The sequence below is a fragment of the Aotus nancymaae genome, unplaced genomic scaffold (genome assembly GCF_030222135.1).
Source record: "Aotus nancymaae isolate 86718 unplaced genomic scaffold, 86718_ANA_hifiasm-v0.15.2.pri h1tg000025l, whole genome shotgun sequence".
Classification (NCBI taxonomy): domain Eukaryota; kingdom Metazoa; phylum Chordata; class Mammalia; order Primates; family Aotidae; genus Aotus; species Aotus nancymaae.
In genome coordinates this window covers 1011282-1038094 of record NW_026988438.1, presented here as the reverse complement: position 1 = coordinate 1038094, position 26813 = coordinate 1011282, and the positions used below count along the sequence as shown (strand labels likewise).

General features: G+C 36.2%; 1 protein-coding gene and 1 long non-coding RNA gene across 13 annotated transcripts in view; one reads left to right on the top strand and one right to left on the bottom strand.

Moving 5' to 3' along the window:
- Nucleotides 1-11051, bottom strand: part of LOC105716135 (uncharacterized) — a 34952-nt gene extending 23901 nt beyond the window's left edge. Inside the window, exons 1-2 of the long non-coding RNA XR_001107197.3 lie at nt 10736-11051; nt 4173-4278 (exon numbers count right to left, since the gene is read on the bottom strand). This is a non-coding gene — a long non-coding RNA (uncharacterized LOC105716135). The remainder of the gene's footprint in view (nt 1-4172; nt 4279-10735) is intronic.
- HDAC9 (histone deacetylase 9) overlaps nt 1-26813 on the top strand; it is a 919102-nt gene that overhangs the window by 606770 nt on the left and 285519 nt on the right. The gene's annotated exons all lie outside the window — the stretch shown is intronic.

Genomic DNA, 26813 nt, shown 5'->3' with positions numbered 1-26813 from the left:
AACTCCTCAAATCTCAGAGTTAAGGTAACAAAACTGAAGTGAAGTCTAACTTCAAACAAACCATCTTTCCATTTTCTGTGCATATATGAAGAGGAAGATTTGGGTTTAAATCTATCACAGACTAAGTTTGGCATTTCTTGTTAATTTCTCTTTAAAGAGACTTTGTGGGCTACCCAAACTAATGGAGATCTAGTTAGTATATACACTTTCTCAGAATCATATAACTAACTTTACTTGTTTGCTAGTCTTGTATATAAATAGCGTACTGACAATTTAATGTCTTTCAACAGCAATTTATAAAGTGACTATGTATATTTTATGGTAAAAAGTAAAGTGCATTTTTTGGGAACTGGTAAATAATGATTTGTTTTGTCCTGTTATTTTTTGTGGAAAGAGAAATCTTACATTATAGTCAGATGTTTGTAGTAAAAGAAAATTGTCATAATCAGTAGCTGGTGATAAATACATTTTTTGTGTGTTGTTACGTATACTACATTGCTTTAAAGACTAAGCCTTTTTTTGGCTTTTTAATTTTTTATTGTGATAAATTTAACATAAAAACTAACTGTACCCCACAAATATGTAGAATTATTTTGTGTTAATTAAAGATAAAACTTTAAAAAGAAAAAAAAGCTCTTAGTAGCTGAGAATAAAAACCAGATCAACTTAGATATTATTAAAGTCCTGGGACACATAGAAAACAATAAACAGATAAGGTTTTATCTGAAACTTAATTGTTCAAAGGAGAGAGAACCAAACCAAACAAAAAATAGCATTATTTCTATCTAGTTTATTGCACTGTTTTTCTAACAGTTATTGGAATTCTGAGCTACATTTATGAAACTGAACAAATTCTTCAATTATTAGATACAGAAAATTTCCTTGCATGGGAGAAAAGATTGAGAAAACATAGTACTATTCCTATTTTAAGAAGGTCAAAACATTTGTATAGGATGTATTTGGTGTGTCTAACTAAATATTCAATATTAGAAAAGAAGTGAAATAATTTAACAAAAAAAATTCTCACAATAGGGAGGAGAGAGAATAGGAGAGAACAGATGCTTCTGGTGGTTCAGCAGCACAAATTGAACAATTGTCCAGTAGGGGTTGCTCACAGAGCAGGAAGGCTGATTGCTCTAGCCACAAGTTTCACAACCTCAAGGAGACTGGGATTTCAAGTCCATTCAAGTGTCTTAGTTGAAATAACCTCTTTATATACTCTGGAAGTGACCCAGTCTCTGATATCTATTAGGATAAAATAGTATGTGTGAAATTAAAGAATCGCTGAATAAATCATTTGGAGCTTTGACATCTGCCTTAAAATGACATTTTATAAACAACATTTAATATGTTGCCGTGCATTAGTGAGGCGAGCTCATAACTGCTTTCTCAAACAGAATCAAAGTGTAGTTAAACTGTTTTTAAACACAGATTTAGAGAATGAAATTGAGGGTAGTAAACTAGTAGCCAACTAAAGCAAAACAGGCTGGAATGTTGGTAACTGATTGTACACACAAGATCCAAGCAAAACATCTTGAATTGCTAGTACAGTAATAAATTATAGTTTTCACATTTGTATTTTTCAAGTGAAAACAGCACTAAGTCAAGCTTGTGAAATAAAGACCAAATGATGACATTTTTAATTCGCCCACACCTATGATAACCCAGTAGACATGCCTCATCATTCAGTACATTGGATAACTGAGGTTGAAAAAAGAAAAGGCCAGCGGACAGAGAAGCTCTATAGCTAAAATGCAATTGTAGCTGGGAGAAAATGGCTGAGAGATGCAAAGTGTTAACTGTCACAAAGGATCTAATAAATGTGTTGATTTCTTTTCCGTCCTTTGTCCCTCTCTCTCCACAAGATGACCCATACCACCTTCAACCAACAGTCAAGGGGCTATCTCATTTTCTTTAGGGTTTTCTCTTTTTAACATAATAAGATAAATGGCTAAATGGGGTTGGTGTCCTGGGAGTGTTCAGAGGGCAAGAAATGGTCAAGAACTGGTTTATCTCCAAAGTTCATTAGCCTATTAGATAACTGATGCAGGGCACCCCAATTATCTCAAAGAATGAGACTTCTGAGAGATGGGAGTCAGTCGTTATAATAATGGAACTTGGCTGCCTGCTTCAGAAAGGAGACACACAAATCCCCTTAGTGAAGCAGGACTCTTCTGGGTGGAGAGGATGGGCTGATTTATTTCTCTGTGGTGTCCTGGAGTGTATCTGCCCTGATTGACTCCCTTGATCTTGACATCAGTCACTTTGGAGTCAAGATAATGAAAACTACATTAAAGAGGCCCCTCCAGTTTATGCAAATGGAACTTTATCTTCAAAGGGGCAATATCCTTGGGAGAGTTTCTTTGCTATTTAAAAGTATTAATAAAAGAAAATGTGTTCGATATTTCCTCCTGAAGCTTTATATAAGGAAGTCAAATTCTATTTAGTTTGAACGTTGCTGCATGGAAGTAGTAAGGACCTAAGTGACACTTAACATTATTCTAAACAAAGTTACACACTTTAGGACATCTTGGGACTGGATCAAGATGACTGGAAGAAAGTCAGTCTTGCATCTGAACAGGTGTCCCTTAGGGTAATAGGGCAAAAATGGTAACATCATTAGCAGTTACATCTACAGACATACAGTGGGCTGACACTCAAGTTAGAAAGAATTATGTTATGTCTATTCAGGGACTCTTTTGGGGAGGAACATTAGATAATGCACATGGAGGAATATTCAAATCATGTGGGAATGTTGTGTTTTCCTATCTTTTCTACTATGCTAATTATTTAACAAATACTATCAACATAAATGTGACAATAAATGAGGATCGTGTTTGTATGACACAGTCCATGTTGACTCAACATTTTAGTAGATGATTTGAAAGAGTAGAAGGAGTTTCTTAATACAGCATAGTGACACTTCTAATCAGTGACCAGAATGGGACTTAACAAGAAATCATTAAAGAATGAATAGTTTACTTGGTAATCTCTCAGTGTTTTCAAAATGTTGCCAAGGTTAGAGATACGGGATTTAGTTTGACCTTGATGTCAGGTTTGTGTTCCTTGGTATTCTAAATTGAGAATGAACAGGTGGTTCATGAGTGTCCAACAGGAGCTTATCCTCACCTGAACTTTCTATAACAACCAAAAAAAGAGCACATCCTTAAGGATTCTTCCTTTTTCTTAAGAAAAATCTATACCTGGAGAATAATGTCTCAGTTTTTCTGTTTTCTCACACATTTTAATTTATTTTCTGGCTAGTATTTTGAATATAATGGACCTAGATGGTAAAAAGTTTTCTGTAACAATTTCACATATGTGCTCGAAAATGTGCTCAAATTGTTAATTTACTTTTGAAAGTTAAAATCTGTAATATCTTTTGTCTTAACACTATGCTGAATTTATAAAACATGGTTAATATGTGACAGAATGCTCTTGCTTTTATCATCATTTTTGTCTTTTCCTTAGTATTGTCAATCAGATAATGACCACTAACAGGATACATTTATATAGTATTCCAAAATAATGACTTCTTTAAAACAAATAGACTTTTAATTCAAACTAATCACTGAAATAGACTGGCTATGAAATTATAATTAAATTATTTTAAATGCTGTCACAAAATGCAAAACTATATCATAGTTGTATGATTATATAATTATATTATAATTATATACTTGTATATATTATATAGTTATATATGTTATAATTATGATATAGTATAATAGCACATATTATACTATATAATGTATTAAATGTATATGTTATACATTATGTAGTTATAGGTATGCAATGATCTGAGGTTGTTATTATTATTTGACTTAGGAATTTATGGCTGTACAATTACAGGTGAGATTTACAATACTGAACAACCATTTGGCCTGGCACTTACCAAACAGAACAGAACAGACAGTCACAAGAACAATCATCACATGCTCACTGAGCATCATTGGTGTTGAGGAAGAGATATAATTACAAAGATATCTGTTAGAGGTATTATTCTTGCCACACATAAGCAAAAACATCTTATTTCAGAGAAATAAATAAAAGTAACCCAGAGACTTCCTTTGCTAGTGAAAACACAAATGCAAATTCTTAAGAGTTAAGCTGAGTAAATGATGCTGAGGAATGCATTCAAAGTCTCAAATACTTAAGTGGGAAGACTGTACCTTGTAAGGATGGTCTAGCAGTTTCCCTTCAGCAGTAGTAAATCTGCATCAGCTTCTCTAGGATCCCATCCTGGCAGATGAGATGTTCATCATGACGAGGCCCAGCCTATGGGAGATGGGATCATTAGCAAGTTTTTACATTTTAAAAAGGCCTATGTGTTTTCTTCCTTTTTTTAAAATCAGGAATACATGATTTTTACAGAAAATTTGGTGAAAGCTGATGAACACAAAAAAACAGGTGAAACATCACCCATAAATCCATCACCCAGAGCAAGCACTATTCACATTATTACACGTTTTTTGTTCTAGTCTCAATCTCTCTTTGTCTCTCTCTGTCTCTCTCTTTTTGCTGAAAATTACCTTGCTGTTTGGAAAGATAGTAAATATTTCTTCCTTTGGGTAACATCTGAAGCTTTTATGTAAAAATTTTGTCCTACTCCTTTTTCAACTGTAATCCCATCTATGTTAAGACTGTTTAAAATGGCTAATCTTTTAAACACTGATACTCATAATGTATTCAAATGGCTTTTGTCCCCTGAGTCACCATAGTTTGCTCCGTCTTCAGGGGATCTGTGAGGAAATTCCTTTCAGGGGTCTTGGCATAAGCCAAGAGTTTAGAGTTCAAAACTTTCTTACTTTGGATTGAAATCGAAGTAAACAACAGATATTTTTGTTATGCTCATGACTGCCAACATTTTTATTTTAGGGTTGAATTTTATTTTAGGGTTGGATTTTTAGGGAGGCACGATGAGTATGATTAGTACTAAAGCCCTGTCTTTAAAAAAAAAAGGAATTTTGATGGTAGTCATGGAAGTGTTTGATGAACTATAACTAGCTCTTGAATCAATGATATCATGAGTAATACTAAAATTAGACTCACCAAGTGAAGATGCATGAACAAAAATTATGTGATTATTAAGGCATGGGAACAAGAAGGAAACTTACCTATTATCATAAACACTGATTATAACTCTGGAAATGTTTCACTGAATATATCAAAAATACTTTTTGATCAGAATTTAATATAAGCTCAATGAATTAATTATGTAAGCCCTCTGCTACTTTTCTCCTCCTACATCAAAAGCCTAAATAAACTTTACTTTTCAAGTTGAAAGGACGGTTCTAAAATTCCTCATTCTTAATGCTCTAAAACACCCGGGTTCAGAAAATTAAATTACACCATTTTTATCTGTTTGAGATCAGTTCTGTTTCCTCCTTTGCTTTGTGTTTACTTTCCTGCAGTAGCTGACATCAAAATGTTTTCTGGAATGCTGGGACTAAATAAGTTATGCTTAACTCAATATCTAATATAAATAGCCCTGGGGAGCTTCAGCGACACAATCATAAAAGCTATAGTTTCTTTTAATAGCTTGCCACACTTTGCTGATATAGTATTTCTCTAATCACCAATCTTTATGTGCCTTCCTGACCTTGGAGCTCTCAGTCCAAATGGCTTCACGGTATCAAAGGCCTATGTCATTGGAAGAGTGAATGGCTTTCATTTTTCCCCTTGAAACTTCCAGTTCCTGGCATCTGTAAAGAATTATTCCAAGTGGTGTTTTGCTGCCTTGCGGCCACTGCCCTGTCCGATAGAAGTGACTTTTCCCAGAAAGGTCACAGTGGTCTGTAATAGGTGGATATTGCATTCAGGGAGGAGGCAACTCTGATTTCTCTAGTTTTTTCTTTTACAACATTAATTATTCTTGTATCACATTAGTTATTAAAGATCTAACTCACATTTTGTTTGCAAAATATTTTGGCAAGAACTGGTACACTATGTCATTTACTAAGCCTGGAAGGTTAGCAACAAGCTTCATAAAGTCATCCTCTTTGTTGGGAAAAAGTAAACTTTTCATTTACACTTTATGGGGGAAGATTATAGAAATGGACAATAATTCATCTGCAGACTCTGCTCCTTTCCAGTACCTCAAAGCACACAAAAGAGTGTGACATGGCAGTGATTCTGGAGTCTCAAATCCACTACCTATTCATAACTGCGTCAATTAGCTGGGGCAACCATTGAGACCCAGGACTGCTGATTCACACCTTATTCTCAATTTGCATTTACCAACATAATTATGTTTTAAGCTTTGTGCATAGTCAATAGAGGGTGATCACATGGATATCTTCATGGCTTAGACAGGAAGTTTGGGCAATAGGTAACATTTCCAAACCTTCTCTGTGCCTTAGGATCTTAAATGCACAGAAAGCAGTGTGGGCAGGGGAGCGTGTGTGTGTGTGTGTGTGTGCTGTAATAATGTAGAATACTAGCAAGAGCTGTGAGGCAATTTAATATGTTTCCAATCAGAATTCCTTAGTGCAAATAAAAAGTGTAAGAAGTCTAAAATCAGTAAAGAATAAGATGATGAACTTTAGAAGTTCTTGTATGTCATACAATTCCATCTCTTATTCATATAAAGTCTGAACATGCTTTTCTTACTATAGTGAATACTCACCCAATTACTTCTAGAAATAATCACTGTCTGTTAATTGGTCTAAATATCTTGATTTTTTCCTAAATGATTTTTAGAATAGTTACTTTATATATTAAGATATTCACTACTGATTCCAGTTTATGCTAATTTATTTTATATTTTATATGCATGTTAATACTACTGAGGATTAGGACTAGAAAATAAAAATCTCCTCTAATTCTGTAAAATCTTTTACTATTTAGTACATTTTCTTGGAAGTCTTTTTTTTTGTATTTCATACACAAACTATGTAATTTTTTAAAAGTTAGATTCATATTAGATGTACAATCTTATAAAGTGATTTTTTATTGACATTTTAACATTTTTCTGTGTTCCTAAATATTCCCTGAAGCTATGTCTTGTGGAATAGCCAAAATACCTTAAAGAAATACCTGCTTAAAAAAATTAGTCTCATAGATGATGGTTATAGAGTAACAGGCACACTTGTCCTGGCATTGGAAGCTACAAGAAGAAAAAAAATATGTCTCCTTTTTGGAGAGGTAACGATTCTAAAGGTTTTGAGATCTTAGAGCAATTACAAGATTTGGATGTTTCCCCTACTTCAAAATACGTGTGTATATGTATGGTGAGGGAGAGGGGGAGCTGTCTTGTCTTTATTGTCTTAACCTGACCAACTCTGTAACCTCTCACTGCCTACTGCAGCCTTGTGCATGAAGAATGGTGACAATGGAACTGCCATTCTAGAATTCAGCTTCCCAGAAGTAACTCAAGTAGTTGGTCTGTTTATCAAGATATGCTCGGGAGTGAGGCTGTCTCACCTCTGTGTGTTAGTTACAGTTTTCAGTCATTCTGAGGCTTTGCTAGTTTTAAATTTACATTTTTTGGAGGAACAAATTGAGTTGGCAACCTTTTGCTCTGTAACAAATCAGTCCAAAACATAACGGTTGAAAACAATAAACATGCATTATTACCCAGCAATCTACTGATCAGCTGGTGGTTCTTCTGTTCTGAGTCTGCTCTGCTAGGGCTAGGCTGGCCTTGCTATACCTGTCTGGGAAAGCTTGCCTGACTGGGAATGCTAGGGCCTCTCTCCAGTTGGTTGTCATCTCCAGGTGACTAGCTCTGGCATGCTCACAGGGCATGGCAAAAGTGCTCCCAGTAGTCAGAAGGGGCTGGCCCCAGTTGGCAAGCACTTTTCAAGTGTCTGCTTCTGTTATTCCTATTATCTCATTGGTCAAATCACATCCCACGACCAAGCTCAGAGTCACCATGGGAGGAAACGACTAAAAATCTTGTGTATAGAGAGGAAAGATTCATTGGGTGCTTATACTGCTACCTTTACTGCCACCTTCTTTCTAATTTCTGAAATATCTTTCAGTTGGACAGATACAGGACCAAATTAAAAAGTTTTCATGATTGTTACTGCAAAATTTATGCTTCTGTAAAATTCATGTTAGAATCAATAAACCTGAACATACAGAAACTTGTTCATGAAAGAAACCTTGCCATTGTGGGTTTTTTTCCTCTTAAGCAAGATAAAACAAACAAACAAGAAAACAACTCTTTGAGATAAATAGACCTTCTCCCAGTTTCTGTGTGCCATTCTAGTCATTTGAGATATTTAGGAGAATAATAAATGCATGTTTTACGAAACTGTGATCTGGCATGCCAAAAAGACATTTTAAAATTCTCATGTCTATTACAGACATTTATCCTGTTATGGCATCTGTTTAAAAAAACACAAACATAACTGTACAACAGTACCATAATACACTAATACTATGAAACTCAACTGGTTAGTCTTAACATGCATTTTCAGATGAAGGCAATTTTCTAAGGATGAGTTACGTTTTGCTAACGTCTCTTAGATACATACTACACACTCATATATTGCATGTTTTTAATAGAAAATACAATGCTGTTTCAAAATTCTGTCTTTAAAATCAGAACCCATTACAAATAATCTTCTTATCATGGGAATACAGAGGTCTGAATAAGTCGATAAAGTCATCTGTCAATAACACATCTAATTTACACATGAAATGAATAGGGAATATCCATTAGATGCCCAAAGACACCCTAGATTCCCACATATCTGTGATGTCTTGCACATATGATTTCCCGTAAATCCACCTGGAGAGAGCGTAGAAGGATCTTGCATATTGGAGACACACTTGGATTAAAATTCTTGCTCTATTAATTACTGTGTAATCTTGACCCAAATGCTCCAGTTTTCTGTTTCCATAGGGATGACGTGGAGTCATATAAGGCACAGAGACAGTGTGGTGTTAGTTGCCTGCCTTCTCTCTTTTACTTTTTTTCTTATTGTTTAACTTCAGCTACTAAAAGCAGTTAAACACTTTCTGATTAAATTGCAAGCTAGGAACCATGGGAGCAAGGAAGGAGACTGGGAGTGTGGCTCTGGGTTCGTCAGATGTCACTGGCCCATGAAAAAGGACAGGCTGTCACTTGTGCCAGACCCATCTTGCTATGGTTGTTTGCTCCTCTCTCCAATTTTTCTGCATCTGCTTTTTGGAGACCTGCTAAATTTCCATGCATACTGACAACCAAATTGTTCTGCCTCTAGTGCTTATTATTGTACTCAAGGAAAAGGCACTCAGGGGCCATAAGGAGAACTTACGGCACAAGCCAAAACCCTGAGTGGGTTTATGGATGCACTGGTGTCTACAGCACCTCCTGAGAGTGGATGGAGTGAGGAGGATAAAAGTCGGCGACTGTCCAGTCTGAGTAATTTCGGGATGCTGCCTGTAAGGCTTTATGATTTCCGTGACTTAAATTTGTGTTTTTGCTAAACATTAGATGGCTTAATCTGTCAGTGGATCAGAATCAAAAACACTTTAGGACAATCATAATGCTATCCTGAGAGAACCCAGGGACAAGCTAATTAGGAATAAAGAGGAGAGATGGAGAAGAGGGTGTATCTGGGTAATTTCATGGGGTGAAATCCCCTCATGGGAGGTGGCAGTTCGGAAATCTGCATAGTAACAAACCTGTCACAATTCAAGGACAACTCGGCAGAACAATTAGAATTACCATTTCCCTCTGGCATTTACCAAAAATATCTCCCCATACTTTACTCTTTGCAACCAAATCCGTGGTTCTGTCTTAACATTTAGTAAGGTGCTGTTGAACTGTAAATATTCTTTGTAAGGTACGCATTTTCTGCTTCAACAGTAAAAGAGAGTTACAGCTTTTGAATTCTCATACCTCATATGAATCCTACACATTTTCCATTTGAATGAAAATTGCATATTTTGAAATCCACATATACTATATGAATCCTAAACATTTTATGTGAATAGCAAATGCTATAAGGAATCAAGATAATATTAAATATTTTATGGTAAATAACATCTGTATCAATGATTTCTTCAAAACCTGTTTCATTTTATTCGGTCCTGAAACTCTAAATCTAATCAAAGAAAGCAGATATACTGAGTATAATAGGTATTTTTGCCTTGTAAAAGAAACACAATTCTTATTTTTTAATGTTTCTTCTATATAAAACAATATTCTTGAATGTTTCATTTCTGAACAGGAGTTCAAAGGAAACAAAACAATTAATGGTATTACGGTGTTTTGTAAGTTGTAACGTAATTACACTCCTGACTTCCTATTTCCATCAAATTATTATAGATATTCATATATCAAAAGCACAGTTTCCTCAAATAATTAATTTTTAAAATTAAATAAAATACATCAAAAGTAGCAATAAGGGTAAAAACTCATTGGTGAGTTTCTGATTTTTACAAATTAATATTAATAACTGACCTTTAAGAAGACAAAGATATGTGAGCAAATCTAGCTTGCATTTCTCTGACTTTCTTATCTATCTTTCTGCATAGCAGCACAACCTGGTATGTTTCCTATTCTATCATTTTAACACTATCCATTTTATTTAGACACAGTGAACTAATGCATGCATTATTACAGCATATGTATGAAGGATTTCAAATCATAAGAGTTAAGAAAACAATGGAGAGAGATCAGCACACAGACCTGAAAACAAAAGGAAGAAAAATTATGATATTTGCCCCTCTGCTTCCAGAAATAACCGCCAGTCCCCATCCCTGTCCCCCAGGGCCCTGGGGAGTGTCACATTCCTACCTCTTCCTCCAGGCAGAACAATGCAAGTGTGATCTGGGTTGGCTCCTCTGTTTTCTCCTTTTTTGCCACAACACAGGCACACATTCAGTCCGTTACTAATTTTAGCTGCTTCCTTTTGCTTACTCCCACAAGGAGATCTTAGGCCAAGCCCTGACCTTGTTCTGCCTTGACTAATGTGGCATCCCTGCCACTCCTGGACTAGAGGAGGAGGGTGGCTTGAAGAAAAACAGTATCAAGAACAGTTCTTAAAAACAAGAAGTACACTCTGCTACTACCATGTAATTGGCATCTGCTAGATTCTCTTGAGGGCCCACAAATGTTCTTGCTCTACTCAGGACCCAGTGGCACCTAGGCGCTCTGGCCTGCCAAACATAGCCTTAGCCAGATTTAACTTGTGGCACCCAAAAGAAGAAAGTCTCAAATTCACCAAGGTACAGTTTGTATACTGGTTCTATTTTTGCTTACACACTTCATCCTCCGTGACTTGTTGACTTTGGGAGGAGTTTGGACTTTTTCTTGTTTAGAAATATTACAAGTATTGTGGGCTCTTCTTTATCTTTTGTGACTTTAAGTTTCAGCACTCTTCTGTGTACTATGGAAAACGCTTATCGAATTCCAATTTTCCTCTTATATTTTAAGAAGCCATTCTAGGCAGTTAGCTGAATTTGTATGTTGGAATCTCCTCAAGTGACTGACATGTTCCCATCAACAGTCATATCCTTAAGTAACAAATGGACGTTTTTAAATGGCATTCTCAACTGCTTTGACGTTAATATTCTCTTACTTTTAGTACTTCAAAATTGGGACAAACATAAGATTTGGGCAAAGATAAAATGAAGAATTTGAAGAATTCAAACTCCTCATTGTGGGAGCCCTTCTGTGTAGTGTAGTATTTTAGCAGCATCTCTGACCCCTCCTTACTAAACGCTAGTAGTACCCTCCTTCCCTACCCTACACCCATTGAGATAATGAGAAATGTCTCCAGACATTGCCAAATGTACTCTGTGGTGCAGAATTCTCCGCCACTCACCACCTGAGCCACACACTGGTATAGAGTGTGGAGCAGGATTTTACCCATTTGCTCACAGCTAGTGATCTAAATGGGTGTGCAGCTTCTATTCTAGTGATTAACTGAACCCATATATCCATGCTTATTAACCGAAGTGAATTAATTTGAAGTGTTTTAGGTGGTGGCTCATCCCTGTAATTCCAGCATTTTGGGAGGCCGAGACAGGTGGATCACTTGAGGTTAGGAGTTCCAGAGCAGCCTGGCCAACATGCTGAAACGTCGTCTCTAATAAAAAAATACAAAAATTAGCTGGGTGTGCTGGCGAGTACCTGTAATCCCAGGTACTTGGGAGGCTGAGGCAGGAGAATCGCTTAAACCTAGAAGGCAGAGACTGAGCCACTGTACTCCAGCCTGGGCAACAGAGCTAGACTCTGACTCAAAAAAAGAAATGTTTCTGACTCCTAGGCATTATGATATGTTTCACTGGAACAAAACATGAACATACATTTAGGACCTAAATTAATCCTGTAGTAGAAAGGAACCCTTTCTTTGATGTCTGGGCAGAGTTGTGTCCTAGGAGACCTAGATACTGACCCACAGATGTGAATCTGTTCCCCAGTCTTTCCCACATGAATAGAAAATGACTCAACTTTCTTGCCTTCATGCTACCCAGGTCTTTTGTTTACATGTAGTAAAAATTTGATCTCCTCTGAAAGTTTTTCTTTTTTTTTTGCTTTATTCTCCCTGAGCAGCTATAAATTTCCACAGCAAATCTAAACACTTCATTTGCATAATTAAGTTTCCATATGCATGCTGATGGCTTGTCTGCCTCATTTCTTTCCAACAAAATTGTAAGCACTATGAGGTTAAAGACTGTTGATTTTTTTCATTACCTACCATGAGTCAAGGAAATTTTCTCGTAATAAAATATTTGCTTAATGATTGACAATAAAATCGAATGCTTTCATAAAACCACAAACTGTTCCCACTAATTTTAACTTTTTCCCAGCTTTACCTTGTATTTCACGCAAATACCTTGTATTTCACCCAAATAAAGAAATGATTTTTTTCTGAGCAAAATGTGATAAAGAGGTCCTACCCTTGCAAAGCTCACCATTGAGACAGTAGTTCTCAACTTGGGAGGATTTTGTCCCTGAGAGATATTTAGTCATGTCTAGAGACATTTTTAATTATCACAATTGGGGTGGGTTGCTACTGGCATCTAGTGGGTAGAGGTGAAGCGTGCTGCTAAACATCTTACAATATATAGGACAGAGACCAACAACAAATAATTATTTGGACTAGAATGTCAAGAGTGCTGAGTTTGAGAAAGCCTAGAAAGAGAAGGACAAATCAACCGATGACAGCTTAATGGAAAGTGATGTATACCTTGATAGAGTTAGGTAGAGGGTGTCTTGGGAGCTCACAAAAGGAAAAATAATTCCAAGTGTATGGCTGAGAGATAGAGAAGGCTCCCCAGGAGAGGTTATGGAGGCTGGGTACGCAGCTTGGGAACCAACAGCACAGGAGTGAAGGATGAGGCACTGGTTACCCCCAAGAATTAAGTGTGGAAATAGAGCCTAGAGCTAGGGGTGGATCCCCAGAGAAGCCAACTGTCAAAAAGAAGCCCAGGAAGAAAAGCCACAAAGAGAGGGAGGAACTGGAAGGGTGGAAAGCAGCGAGATGGCATGGAAGCCAGCAAAGGCGACTGTTTCAAGAAAGGAGAGACTCACTAACAATGTCATATACCTCAGAGAAGCTGAGTGAAGTAAACACAGAAAAGTTTCTTGAACATAGGTAAAGAGGTCACTAAGTCAATTTAATGAGAGAAATTTCAAGTGTAGGAAGTCTTAAAAGTGATGAAGGATAGACTGTCCTAGGCAGAGAATTGAATCGGGGGAGAAAAAAGTATGGATTTATCTTCAGGAGGAATGCTTATGATTATTTATAGGATGAAAAAATTGAAAACAGTCTAACAGTCTAATAAAGGTATTAAAATGTTTATAAATTATGCTGGAATATACAGCCACTAATAGGTATGCTTGTGAGGACCATTTAAGGTGATGGAAATATAGTCAGAGTATATGAAAAAGCCAAGATGCCAACCATCTTGGCACCTGCTCTTTTTGTAGGTAGAGAAAAACAAAACTGCAAAAAATCCAAAATATTAAATATCAACAGTTAATTCATGCATGTTGGATATGGGCAATTATTATTTTCCTCTTTGGAAATTAAGATCCAAATGTTCTAAAACGAACATATCATACTTTCAAAATGAGAAGAAAACTTTTTTCTTAAAAAAAGAAACTTGGCTGAGAAAGAACAGAGAAAGTTTTGGCAGTAACTTGGAGGGAACACAGGGAGGGGAAAGGTGTGTGTGTGTGTGTGTGTGTGTGTGTGTGTGTGTTTGCATGTGTGTGTATGTATTTGAGTTGGAAGCGATGAGAACATTTTTGTATGTTGAGGGGAGACAAACAGTATACCCTGAGAGGTTGAAGATACAGGAGCATGGATGATTGATGAAGCACATCCCTAAGGGAGCAGGAAGGGATGAAATCCAGATCACAGGTGGTGGGATTAGCCTTGGCTAAGAGGAGAGACATTGCTTCAACTGAAAAATGTGGAAAAGAGGTAAGGATGGATGTGGGTGCTGATAAGAGTGTAGAGGAGGGGGCAGGAAGTTGAGGGAGTTGCTGTCTGTTGGCGTCTATTTCCTTTGTGAAGTAGAAGGTGAGGTCATTTGCTGAGTGGGGTCAAGGGTTTACTGAGAATGGAGAATGACAGGGATTTGGAAGGGTGGTTATGAGGGAAAAGACGGAGGAAGGGGACTTTGGACACACAGATTGCCTAGCTGCCCTGAAAGGTCAGCTGAGGATGAAGACTGGATTTTTAACCAACAGCACCTATTTGTGTGCCCACATGGCTTTCTTTAACAGCACACTGTCACATGTTTAAAAATAGACAAAGCAAATAGTGAGACTGATCATAACTTGCAGATTTTGCAGAAATAATAAGACTGATCATAAGGGCTTTCCGCATAAGGCCCTGTGGAAACACTGTTATTTTGAGTGCCTGAAATAATAAACAATAGAGTTTGTGCTGGAAAGGGACAGAAATCAAGCCAGAAGAGGGCTGAAGGGAATGGAAGCCAGATGCGGTCTACAAGTCCAGTATTGGGAGACAGGGAGTGAGAGAACTTGAATGAGGAGAGGTTTGGGCTATGAATGGAATACTGGATGGCAAGATTCTAGTTATGAAAAAGTGCTTGGTGGAGGTGAGAGGTCTCATTAGCTCGTGTTTCTACGGACTCTCCTAGTGAGTGTGGCTACTAGAGAGTGAAAACACAGGTTCCTATCATATGTGGTACGCAGAAACACTCCCAGAAAGAAACAAAATCCTATGTGTACATTAAATCACACTCATTCTTTCTACTCTCTCCAAGTATACACACATATACACACACATACACACACATTCATGCACATATGTATACATACACACATATATATATTCATAAATATTACTTGAAATATTATTCAGAAAATAACATGTTAACAACAGACTCTCAACCAAGAAAAAAGAACACTGGACTTCATTTCTGTCTTTTTATTTTATTTTACTTTACTCTAAGTTCCAGGATACATGTGCAGAATGTGCAGGTTTGTTACACAGGTATACAAGTGTATGGGTGATTTGCTGCTCCCTCCCCTCACCCACTACCTGCCCCCCAACAGGCCCTGGTGTATGACGTTTGCCTCTCTGTGTTCACATGTTCTCACTGTTAACTCCCACTTATGAGTGAGAACATGCAGTGTTTCGTTTTGTGTTCCTGTGTTATTTTGCTGAGGATGATGCCTTCCAGCTTCATCCATGTCCATGCAAAGGACATGATCTCATTCCTTTTTATGGCTGTGTAGTATGGAGTTTCTTTCAATTCCAGATATTTAACTGCTCTATACTTTAACATAACACTTTCATACCAGAAAACTTAATTTTCTCATTGGCAAATTGTTTAAATTGTATCTATTTAACAAGTATTTTTTAAGAACTAGATTAAAATTTAGAAACATATCTCAGAGTTTTTGAAACCCTAAATATTATAGCTAAATTCACTTAACAAATATTGATTGGGCACTAATATATGTTTGTATTTGTGTTTGGGGAATTGATTGTGAACAAATCAGACACATTCTTCTCCCTTACAGGTTTAGAATCAAATGGGGGGAATTTAAGGCTTATCATATAATAAAGCACCTTTCTTGCCCTGTGTTGAACTCCTGGCCTCAAGTAGTCCTTCCACTTCGGTCTCCCAAAGTGGTGGGATCACAGACATGAGCCACAGCACCCAGCCCTGCCCTGTGTTTCTATACTTCGCCCTCTCCCAAGACTTAAGCCAGAGTTCTGCCAGGGTCCCCCTACACTCAAGGGGGTCTTCTGAGAAACGTCAGTGTATTAGTTAGTTCTCATGATGCTGATAAAGACATACCCAAGACAGGGTAATTTATAAAGAAAAAGAGGTTTAATGGACTTACAGTTCCACATGGCTGAAGAGGCCTCACAATTATGGTGAAAGGCAAGTAGGAGCAAAGGCATGTCTTACAGGATGGCAGGCAAGAAAGCCTATGCAGGGGAACTGCCCTTTATAAAGCAATCGGATCTCATGAGACTTATTCACTATTACGAGAACAGTACCGGAAAAACCCACCGCCATTATTGAGTTACCTCCCACCAGGTCCCTCCCATGACACCTGGGAATTATGAGAGCTACAATTCAAGATGAGATTTGGGTGGGGACACAGCTAAACCATATCAGTCAGGGAAGAAGGACTTTGGTTACCTGTGATCACAATTTGTTAATGTTTCATCTCATGTTACTTTTATATTGATTTAATTATTCAAAATCTTAAACACAAGCTCATCTTCAAAATGATTATTTTCACATGCTTATATCCTACATGCACACATATACAGATGCACACAAACACACATATATGCATACACACACACACACACACATATATGTATGTATATACTACATATTCTGGTAAAAAAAAATTCATGCATAATCAAAGCCCAAAGGAGGTTAAATATTCAGAATATTAGCACATGAACATTCAGCATATTGGGGATAATGTCCATGTTAATGTATCTGTTCATCTAAAAGATAACTGGCATTCATACCTAGGATTTGAAAGTACATCAAGGGGGGCATGGGGGCTCACACCTGTAATCCTAGCACTTCAGGAGGCCGAGGCAGGTGGATCACCTGAGCTCAGAAGTTCGAGACCAACCTGGACAACACGGAGAAACCCCACCTCTACTAAAAATACAAAAATTAGCTCGGTGTGGTGGTGCACGCCTGTAATTCCAGCTACTTGAGAGGCTGAGGAAGGAGAATTGCTTGAACCTGGGAGGTGGAGGTTGCAGTGAGCCGAGACTGCACCATTGCACTCCAGCCTGCACAATGGGAGTGAGACTCCTTCTCAAAAAAAAAAAAAAAAAAGAAAGTACATCAAATACTCTTTGATGAGCTAAGTAAAGTGAAAATGTACATGCTATGCCCCTAACAAGGAAAGCCACTTGAGTTTAAATAACAAAAAAGAGCACATTGATAGAGAAAATGTTAATGCAGAACATTTTGTTGCTTTACTATTCAGTAATAAAGATTAGCCAATTAAGAATATGTATATACATGTGTATACTTAACCATATAAATATAGATTTTAAACTAACAATCACAAAGGATATCATGCATTTCAAATTTGCATACAAATAGTACTTCCTAAAATTGGCAATTCAATTTACTCATAATCTGAATATCTTCTGCAGGTGTAGTAACAATTCTCAGTATGTGTAGATGCCTATAATATGCTTAGCAGTGGCCTAAATATTTTAAGTGGATTATCTCATTTAATTTTGACCACAATCTCTCTGCAGTAGATACTATTGTTATTGAAAATTTACAAATTCAAAAGATGGGACAACTGAGGCTTTGAGGAATTAAATAACTTATCTGTCATCGTTATTGCTCCTCATTGCTCCAAAATAGAGAGAACATCTCAATTCAACAAATCATGCTGATTCTGCCTTCTAAATGTCTCTTAGGTCCACTTTCTTCTCTCCAACCCACTGCTGCAACTCTGGTTCTGGCAACTGTTAGAGGGGTTAAAGTCTCTGATAGTCGGACTCCTGAAGTTTAATAACTCAAGTGGGTTGATTAGTGGTTACAAGTAAGTTCATATTAGTTTTGATGACTAACCTCCTGCTGTCACAATAGTCCTAACACCATAATCGGTGCCTCTCAGATACTTCTGGGTCTTCCTTGAGCAACTCTTGCATGTGTTGAGGAATGAGTCTGTGCTCACTTGAGAGCCATGAATACCAGCTGTGATCTCCCACACCCATCACTCCTGCCCACACTTGGGGTTGCTGCTTCACAGTTCTCAGAACTTTACAATCCTCAGAGTGCAAAGTGACTCTTCATTCCTTTTAGCCCTCAATGACATGGTTTTTTTTTTAGTCACAAATGAGGAACACTTTCTTCCAAACATTCATTTTGCCACAAAAGGCCCAAAAGACCAGCACTTGTGCTGTAAATCTTGTATGAAACAGTTCTTTCTACTTCTACCTGAAAGTCTTTTCCCTTGGTGCTCAAGTAACCATTTACCGGATCAAGATAGAACAGACTTCGTTCACTGCTGTTCATTCCCTCTCTTTTCCCATCTCTTCTCTCACTTCTCATGACAATTCTTTTTTTTCCTTCAGCAAAAACAATCAACCAAACAAAGATAAATAAAACTCATATCAACCAATGCAAATGTCCAGTGGATGTAATAGGGCAGTAGGCAGGATGAAGGAGGTATAGTAAACCCCCTGGCCCACTGGTCATGGCTCATCAGGTTTGCCCATAGCCAGTCTTTGAATTGCAATTTAACTGAATAAGGGTACTTTAAGTTCTCCTTAAATGCAAATATAATTACATTTTTTTCATCCCTTGATATATGTCAGTAACTTCTCATTGTTTTCTGATTAAGTGAAAACCCCAAAGATGTTGACAAATGTTTTCATTAACCACTTTCAGTTTCTTCTCTTTCGTCAGTTGCAACAACCTTCTCTACCAACCCTACTTCAAACTCCATGTTCTAGAGAAGGGATGGCCTCTAGCATGTGGGACTATTGCATAACAAGCAAATAGCAGTGCACAGAGCTATTGGAGAATGCCATAGTCACTTATTCTGCAAGTTTACAATAATTCCTATCTCAGTGGCAATTCAAAAATAGCTACTAATTACTAAAAGCATGATTTAAAATCTGCAGGTATAACCAATAACAAGCTTACTTAACATCTAAGAATGATGAGAACTGTTTTAGCCTTTAAGTTGTAAACAAATATTATGATGATGACTCTGCTGAAGAACCAAGCAGATGAAAAACAATGCCAGTAAACACTAGGTATTTCAGGTTCCTTGACATGTTATAAATCAAATAAAGTTAAGCTTGCCAATAATTAAATTTAATCACTTTATCATATTAAGTATATTGCTTATTTGCCTCAGAAGTATAATTTTGAAAAGCAATTTTTGATACTTTACAAATTACAATAATAGTATGTGTATAAATGTGCATAGTAATATTATTTTGTGTTCTTCAGGGAGATGAAATAACTTTTATATTTAAGAGATTATTCCTGTAAGCCAGGAATTATTTCAGCGAGATTTACTTTGTTCTATTGATTCTATTTAGAGCTGAATCTGTTGCACTAAAACCAAATAATACCAGACAAGGTCTTAAACCAAATTGTTAAGCCTTGTCTAATCATATTATATTATCCATTTGTTCTTTGTTCCATTTGATGAGCATAGTTCAAATCAGGTAACTGAAGTTAATGTAACTTGACGCAAAAGCAATGCAAGTTGTATAGCAGAACAGAAGAGTCTATTTTGTGGGCAGTGACCACTAAAAATAATTGTGAGAAATGAGTGTCATAAAGAAAAATTTGACTGTTGATAGATGTGACAATTTATGACAACTAATGAGACCACTTAGCAGAATCTGTATATCTTTGGTTGCTATAGGCCAAATTATTAAACAGTGTTGTTAGGATAATAGTTTGGTGATGAGCACTGCAGATAAGTTGATAAAAATTACTGATGCATGAGACTATAGGGACTATTTCAGAAACCAATTAGAAGAAGATATCTAAGAATAGAGACACAAAACAGTTAAGTACGTGAGGTAATATATGTTAATTAGCTTTATTTATCCATTCCACAATGTATACGTAGATCGAAACATCATGTTTAGCACTATAAATATATACCACTCTTATTTATCAATTACAATTAATTTTTCAAAAGAATAGAGCCATCACAACAGATTTAGAAAGTTTTGTCTTGTCATCCTCATAAGGATGTAGCGCATTTATGCAAAAAGATTTACTAATATAAAAATCTTAGTTAATCATAATAAAAATATATATAAGAAAAATCAACATGCATATAATTCTGCATAAGGAGCTAAATGAGCATAGAGGCTGAGAGGCACCATAGTAGGTGGTCACTGAAGTGGGTACAGACTGTTAAACATTATCTAGTTGTGACTAGTCATGCTGATGCTGTGGCATCAGTCATGGAGACCAGAGAGAAGAAAGAAGATTGGCTGAGTAACAGCTTGTTATAATGTATTTTGCTAACAGATAGAAGATTGGCTCAATAACAGCTTGTTATAATGTATTTTGCTAACAGAGTCAATCTGAGTTTTAAAAAATAAATCATTGATAACAATGATATATTATTAATGATTATTTCCTTATCCTATGTGGAGAAATCTAAGCTACTACTAAAGTTTAAATAACAATACTAATTAGGTTAGTCTTTTTGCAGCTAAGCCACTTATTCCTGAAGAAAAAATGCTTATCAGATACACTGTAATTTCTTTATTTTATAGAGGTGCTCTGAGAGTTCAAATACAGTTTTCCTAATTTACATCTTTGTAAAATGGTAGAGCTGGATTACAAACCCAGGAGTTTGTCTTTTCTGAATCCTGTGCCCTTTTTAATAACATCATTTAATGTGCTTAGGAAGGTGTGTGAAGATTAAGTTGCCTACTCTACACAAAATATGGGTTATTTTTCTGCTGGTGTAATCATTTCTAATGCAAATCTGTTCTGTTAAACGTTCAGTTCTCAGACCCAAACTCCTGGAATCTAAAGCTATTCATTGACTTGCTATAGCACTTAGGTTTGAAAGTCAGTCTCTTTAGATAGGGTCCAAGTGCTGCATGGTCTCCACCATTCTACTCATTCTCAAGACTCTCTATAACACAGAGTCCTATGAAGTCTTAGGAAGTCTTATGAATAAGGGCTGTTCACCCTTACAAATAACCATGCTGACCTGCACCTGACTCTGGCATTTGCCAGGTGTCGTATTTACCAGAGTGGCTTTCCACATACTATTCTCTCTACATGGAACATTCTTCTTTCCCTCTTTGCCAAGATAAATCCTTCTCATTCTTCATGTCTTGGCTCAGAGAAGCTTTTCTTGATTGCTCATAATTTAGGGCCCTGTACCACTCTTCATAACTCTTATCTCCTTGCTCTTTTATAATTATTTTGTGTGGAACTTGGATGAATACTTGTCTCCCTCAACAGACTGTAAATTCAGAAGAGGAGTGACTGGATCTGTTAAGTTTGCTATTGTATCTTCCAATTTCTACCACAGTGCCTAACACCTAGTAAGCTTTTAATATACTGGATAGATGAATGTATGAATGAGTTCCAAGAAAACCAACAAATAATTACAGGAGTGTTTGACCCACAGTGGCAAGTTTTCATTCTATATAAGACATCTTCTTACACGCTATGGTTTGAGCTGTGTGCTTCCTCAAACACTTATCTATTTGAAGGGGAAAGTGTGTGTGTGTGTGTTTTTTTTTTAAGAGGATACTTGTGGTTAAATGCCAAAATAAATACATGTTAAACAATAATCTCTCCTTTTCTCTGTATTTTATTAAAAAATTTTTTTTGTTGGCCAAACATTTTAACATGAACTATCAGCAACTAGCTCGCAGTTCCATGACAAAAGAGATTTGGAGTATCTTGACTTTGACCCATGCATGCTTTGGGAGGAAGGGTAAAATAGAGACAAAGTCAAACTTTTCTTGAGTTTTACATTCTTGGTAATTTGCACACAAACAATTGGGTCTAGACACCAGTGGTGAAAATTGTGATTCTCCTAATGTATGTTTAGTAAGATGCTTTCTTGGGATGAGAGGGTATAAAGATTAATGTCTGATCCTGCAAGAATTGAGATCCTACTTACTTGACCCAACATGTGGTATGTCTCAACCCATGGGTTTAAAAAAATCCATCCATGACACATTATCAATGTTAAGTCTAGTGTATTAACAGAGAAACCTAAAGTTGTAATTAGTGGTATTTTATTATGTCCACTTACTCCATTTTTTCCCTTAAATCTGTACTTCAAATTTTTAAATTAATGACCTCTGATGAAAACTATGGACCATATCTTCAGAAAAATTCAGAGATGCACAGTCTCACATAATTTTACACACAATTTCAGGAGTCTTACACCCACTAGAATTCTTCCACAGATCCTAGACTGAGAATATCTATTCAAGATAAGTCTATCCAATTCATGTGCCTTAAATAGAAATAATTTATATTACTTGGCATCTCTCTCTCGCTATGATGTTTTATATCCAGACTCTAATTACCAAAAGGGAGGAATAAAGGAAATGCTTGAGAGATCCATCATATTCAAATGAAACCTTTTTCCCCTCCCTCTCTTCAGCCTATTGTTTCTAGACCAGAGCTCTATTGTTCATCCAGTACTGTTCATTGGCTTCCAACAAGTCAAAGGATACTAATCTAGGCCATTGTATAGTTTCATCTTTCTCTGGGCTGTTATATAATTAAAATAATTTCAATCTGCTCTCTTGAACATTTTTTCTACAGGCAATTGTAAAAATATAGAAGTTAAAAAGCAAATGAAGGATCAAAAATATAATTTGTTTTCTTTATTTTTCTATTGTGAAAGAAATTACTCATTGTGGACTTGTTATTTATTTAATTTCAAAATTGGAATGTAGTTTCTTTTGTATTTTGTACTACAGAAAAATTCCTATTGATTTAAAGTGGTCATTTTCCAAGAATGCTTCAGGGCGGCTGAATTTTAAACATTTCTAAAGCAACCGGTTTGTCACATATACAAATGCATAGTGCAGCCAAATTAGTAATTTATTTCTCCTGGAACCTTTATGTCTGAGGATGCCAGAAGCAATTTAAATATTCCGTATAAAGGTAATAACTTTTACCAACATTCTATCCAATTAAGAAACAATGTTGTTAAATAGGTGCAGCTTCACATGGGTCAATGTCAACACTAAACTCAATCCCTAAACCTCAATCCGGAATCATGGATTAACTAAACACACACACTCTCTCCCATTTTGCATGCTACAAACACTGGTTACTCTTGAATCCAATTCCCTCTGCTTCTGTTGGTGATACTTCAGGTGAAAGCTTTGCAGCATCGAGCTAACAATAGCATTGCCTTGTAAGGCACATTATTGTTTATGGATTCTTCATGATTTGAAAACAACAGTATTTGATTTGCAAAATTTTACCTCTTGTTAGTACTTTTTAATTTTTTTTTTTGGTATTTTGTTCGCTGGCATGAAAAACGTACTAGGCAAAGACTCCTGTTTAAAATGAGAACCTGAGAAGAAGAGAGTGACCTACCCTCACTGGAAGTGACCAGTGAGTACATGAGGCAATACTTTATCTCCTTAGTAGCTCACCTCTTTTAGAAGGGGCTACCACTTGGCTCTGGAGGAAAGATTGGTAGAAAATAGTGAGTGCATTCTGTTGTTGGTGAGCATACACCTGTTAATCCAGCTTCCCTGAACTGTGCACCACACTTGGAAACCAGAATTCAGAAATGTTATCCATAGCTACGGAGGAGGGGGGATAATAAAGATTCTCACGTTTGTTAAAGATACCCTCTATCTTAACCAAATTTTTACTGAGCACTTCACCTTCCATCCCTTATGCACTGATTTACAATTTTTTTAAATCACAAGTGATAAAAAATATTTTAGCACAAACACACACATATATATAATAGTACAGATGTACAAATATTTAAAAACTGGCAAACTCTGTAATGTATAACTACATCAATATGTGATGTTATGAAACATGCACACCAATAGATATTAAGAAAGATGAGATAAAAATAAAACAAACATTTTAAAATTAATTTTATTTTGAGTTAGTGGGTTAGAAACTTTTTTACTAGGTTTTTAAAAGTGTTGTTTTTAACAACTTTATTAATAGATTCACATACACTATGTGGTTTACTCATTTCTATGTACAATTCGGTGGTTTTGCATATAGTCAGAGTGGTGCAACCATCACCACAGTCAATATTAGAACATTTTCATCACCTCCTAAAAGAAACTCTGTCCCCATTAGCAGTAACTTCATCCTCCTACAACCCTAGGCAACCACTAGTCTACTTTTCGTCTCTGTAAATTTGTGTGTTCTGCATATTTTATGTAAGTCGAATTGCATGGTTGTGGTATTCTGTGACTGTTCTCTCATGCTTTCAAGGCTCATCCATATTGCAGCGTCCATCAGTGTTTCATTTCTTTTTATGGCGAGATAATATTGTATTTTATGGATATAGCGTAATTTATGGATCCATTTATCAATTGGTAAACGGATTAATGGGTGGGAAGCACCCACCTTGGCCTCCCAAAGTTCTGGGTGGACATTTGCGTTGTTTACACTTTGGGTTTTCACGAATACTGCTGCTATGAACACTCAAGTATAAGTTTTAATGTGGAAGTATTTCTTCATTTTTCTTAGGTACATACATACTATTGAAATTGCTGGGTCATATGGTAACTTTATATTAAACTCTTTGAGGAAGCACAAACTGTTTCAAAAGTGGCTGCATCATTTTACACCCCCACCAGCACTGTATGGAAGTTCCAATTTCTCTGCATCTTCCACAGCACTTGCTTTTTAAATTTTATTTATAATAAACATTCTAGTGAGTGTGAAGTTGTAAATCATTGGAGTTTTGATTTACAAATCTCTGACAGCTAATGGTGTGGGCATCTTTTCACATGCCTATCTTTTTTAGATAAATGATTGTTCAGAACCTTTACCCATTTTTAAATTGGGTTGCCTCTTTAGTATTGATTATTGAGTTACAAGAATTCTTTATATATTCTGGATATTAGTCTCTTATCAGATATGTGATTTGCAAATATTTTCTCTAACTTGTGGTTTATCTTTTCACTTATTTTATGGTGTCCTTTGGAGCACAACATTTTTACTTTGATGAAGCCTAATTAACCCTTTTTTTTTTTTGAGACAGAGTTTTGTTTTGTTCCCCAGCCTGGAGTGCAGTGGTGTGATCTTGGCTCACTGCAACCTCCGCCTCCCATGTTCAAGTGATTCTCCTGCCTCAGCCTCCCTAGTAGGTGGGATTACAGGCGCACACCACCACGCCTGGCTAATTTTTGTATTTTTAGTAGAGATGGGGTTTCTCCATGTTGGCCAGGCTGGTCTCAAACTCCTGACATCAGGTGATCCTACCACCTCAGCCTCCCAAAGTGCTGGGATTACAGGCTTCAGCCACCTTGCCTGGCCTAACTAACCTATTTTTTTGGTCACTTTTGCTTTGGGTCTTACATGCAAGAAAATGTACTCCTCTATTTCATCTGAGAGTATTACAGTTTTAAATCTTACATTTAGTTCTGTGATCCATTTGGAGTTAACTTTTGTGTATGGCATGAAGAATGGAGTTTTATTGTATTCTTTTGCAAAAATGCGATGGTGATTATGCAGTTGTCCCCGTTCCATCTGTTAAAAAGTCTTTCGTGGAGGAAGAATTTTAAAAATATTTTGCCCTATTGAATTGCCTTGGCACCTTTGTTGAAAATCAATTGATCGTAAATGTGTTTATTTCTGGATTCTTAATTCAATCCCATTGATCTACATGTCTATCCTTAAGCAAGGACCACACCGTTTTAATTACTGCAACTGTAGAGTATAGTAAGTTTTGAAATTAGATTCTTCTTCCTATATTAGGATATCTTCATAGAGTTTATGTATCTGACCTTTGATGCAGGAATTGGGTAGAAATGCTAGTGTTTATCCATATAGCAAATACTGGTATAATTTATTTGCTTTCTTATATTTTAATTTAAAAATTAAATATGAGAAGCTCTGATATTTTCTTTTGTACCTGAACAGATTGGCTCATAGTATTGAATCAAACTATTTTCTTAAAGTTTGCATTTTAATTTATTTAACTTTTATTGCATTTAATGTTAATAATATTTTTATTTATTTATTGTTTTGTTTCAAATCATCATATTAAGTTCCCAATTTATAATCTTCTTAATTTTTTAGTCCCTTTAATATCATTAACTGTTTCCTTACTGAGGGAATTTAATGATAATACTTGAAAATTTAAAGACAAAATGTACTTAATTGTACATATGACTGTGTTCATTTATCTATCAGTGAAATTATTTCACAGTTGTTACAGATTAATGTATTTCTTATGAATATATGACCTAAAGGTAAATTCACATACTTTAACTTAGTAAAAAACAATGTATTACCAAACTTGATTTTATGCTTTTTTAATTTTTTTCTTCTTTTTTTGAGACAGAGTCTCACTCTGTCACTCAGGCTGGAGTATAGTGGCCTGATCATGGCTCCCTACAGCTTCAACCTGCTGGGCTCAAGTGATCCTCCCACCTCAGCATCCTGGGAATACAGGCATGTGCCACCATGCCAACTAACTTTTTTGTTGTTTAACTTTTTATAGAGACAGGATCTCCCTATGTTGCCCAGTCTGGTCTTGAACTCCTGGGCTCAAGCGTTCCTCTGCCTTGGCCTCCCAAAGTGCTGGGATTATAGTGTGAGCTGCTGTGCCCAGCCTATTTTTATTTTATTTTTTTCATTTATTTTTACTTTTTCTCTCTTAATTTTTTTTTCTTCTACAAAAATGTAGTGTTTTCAAC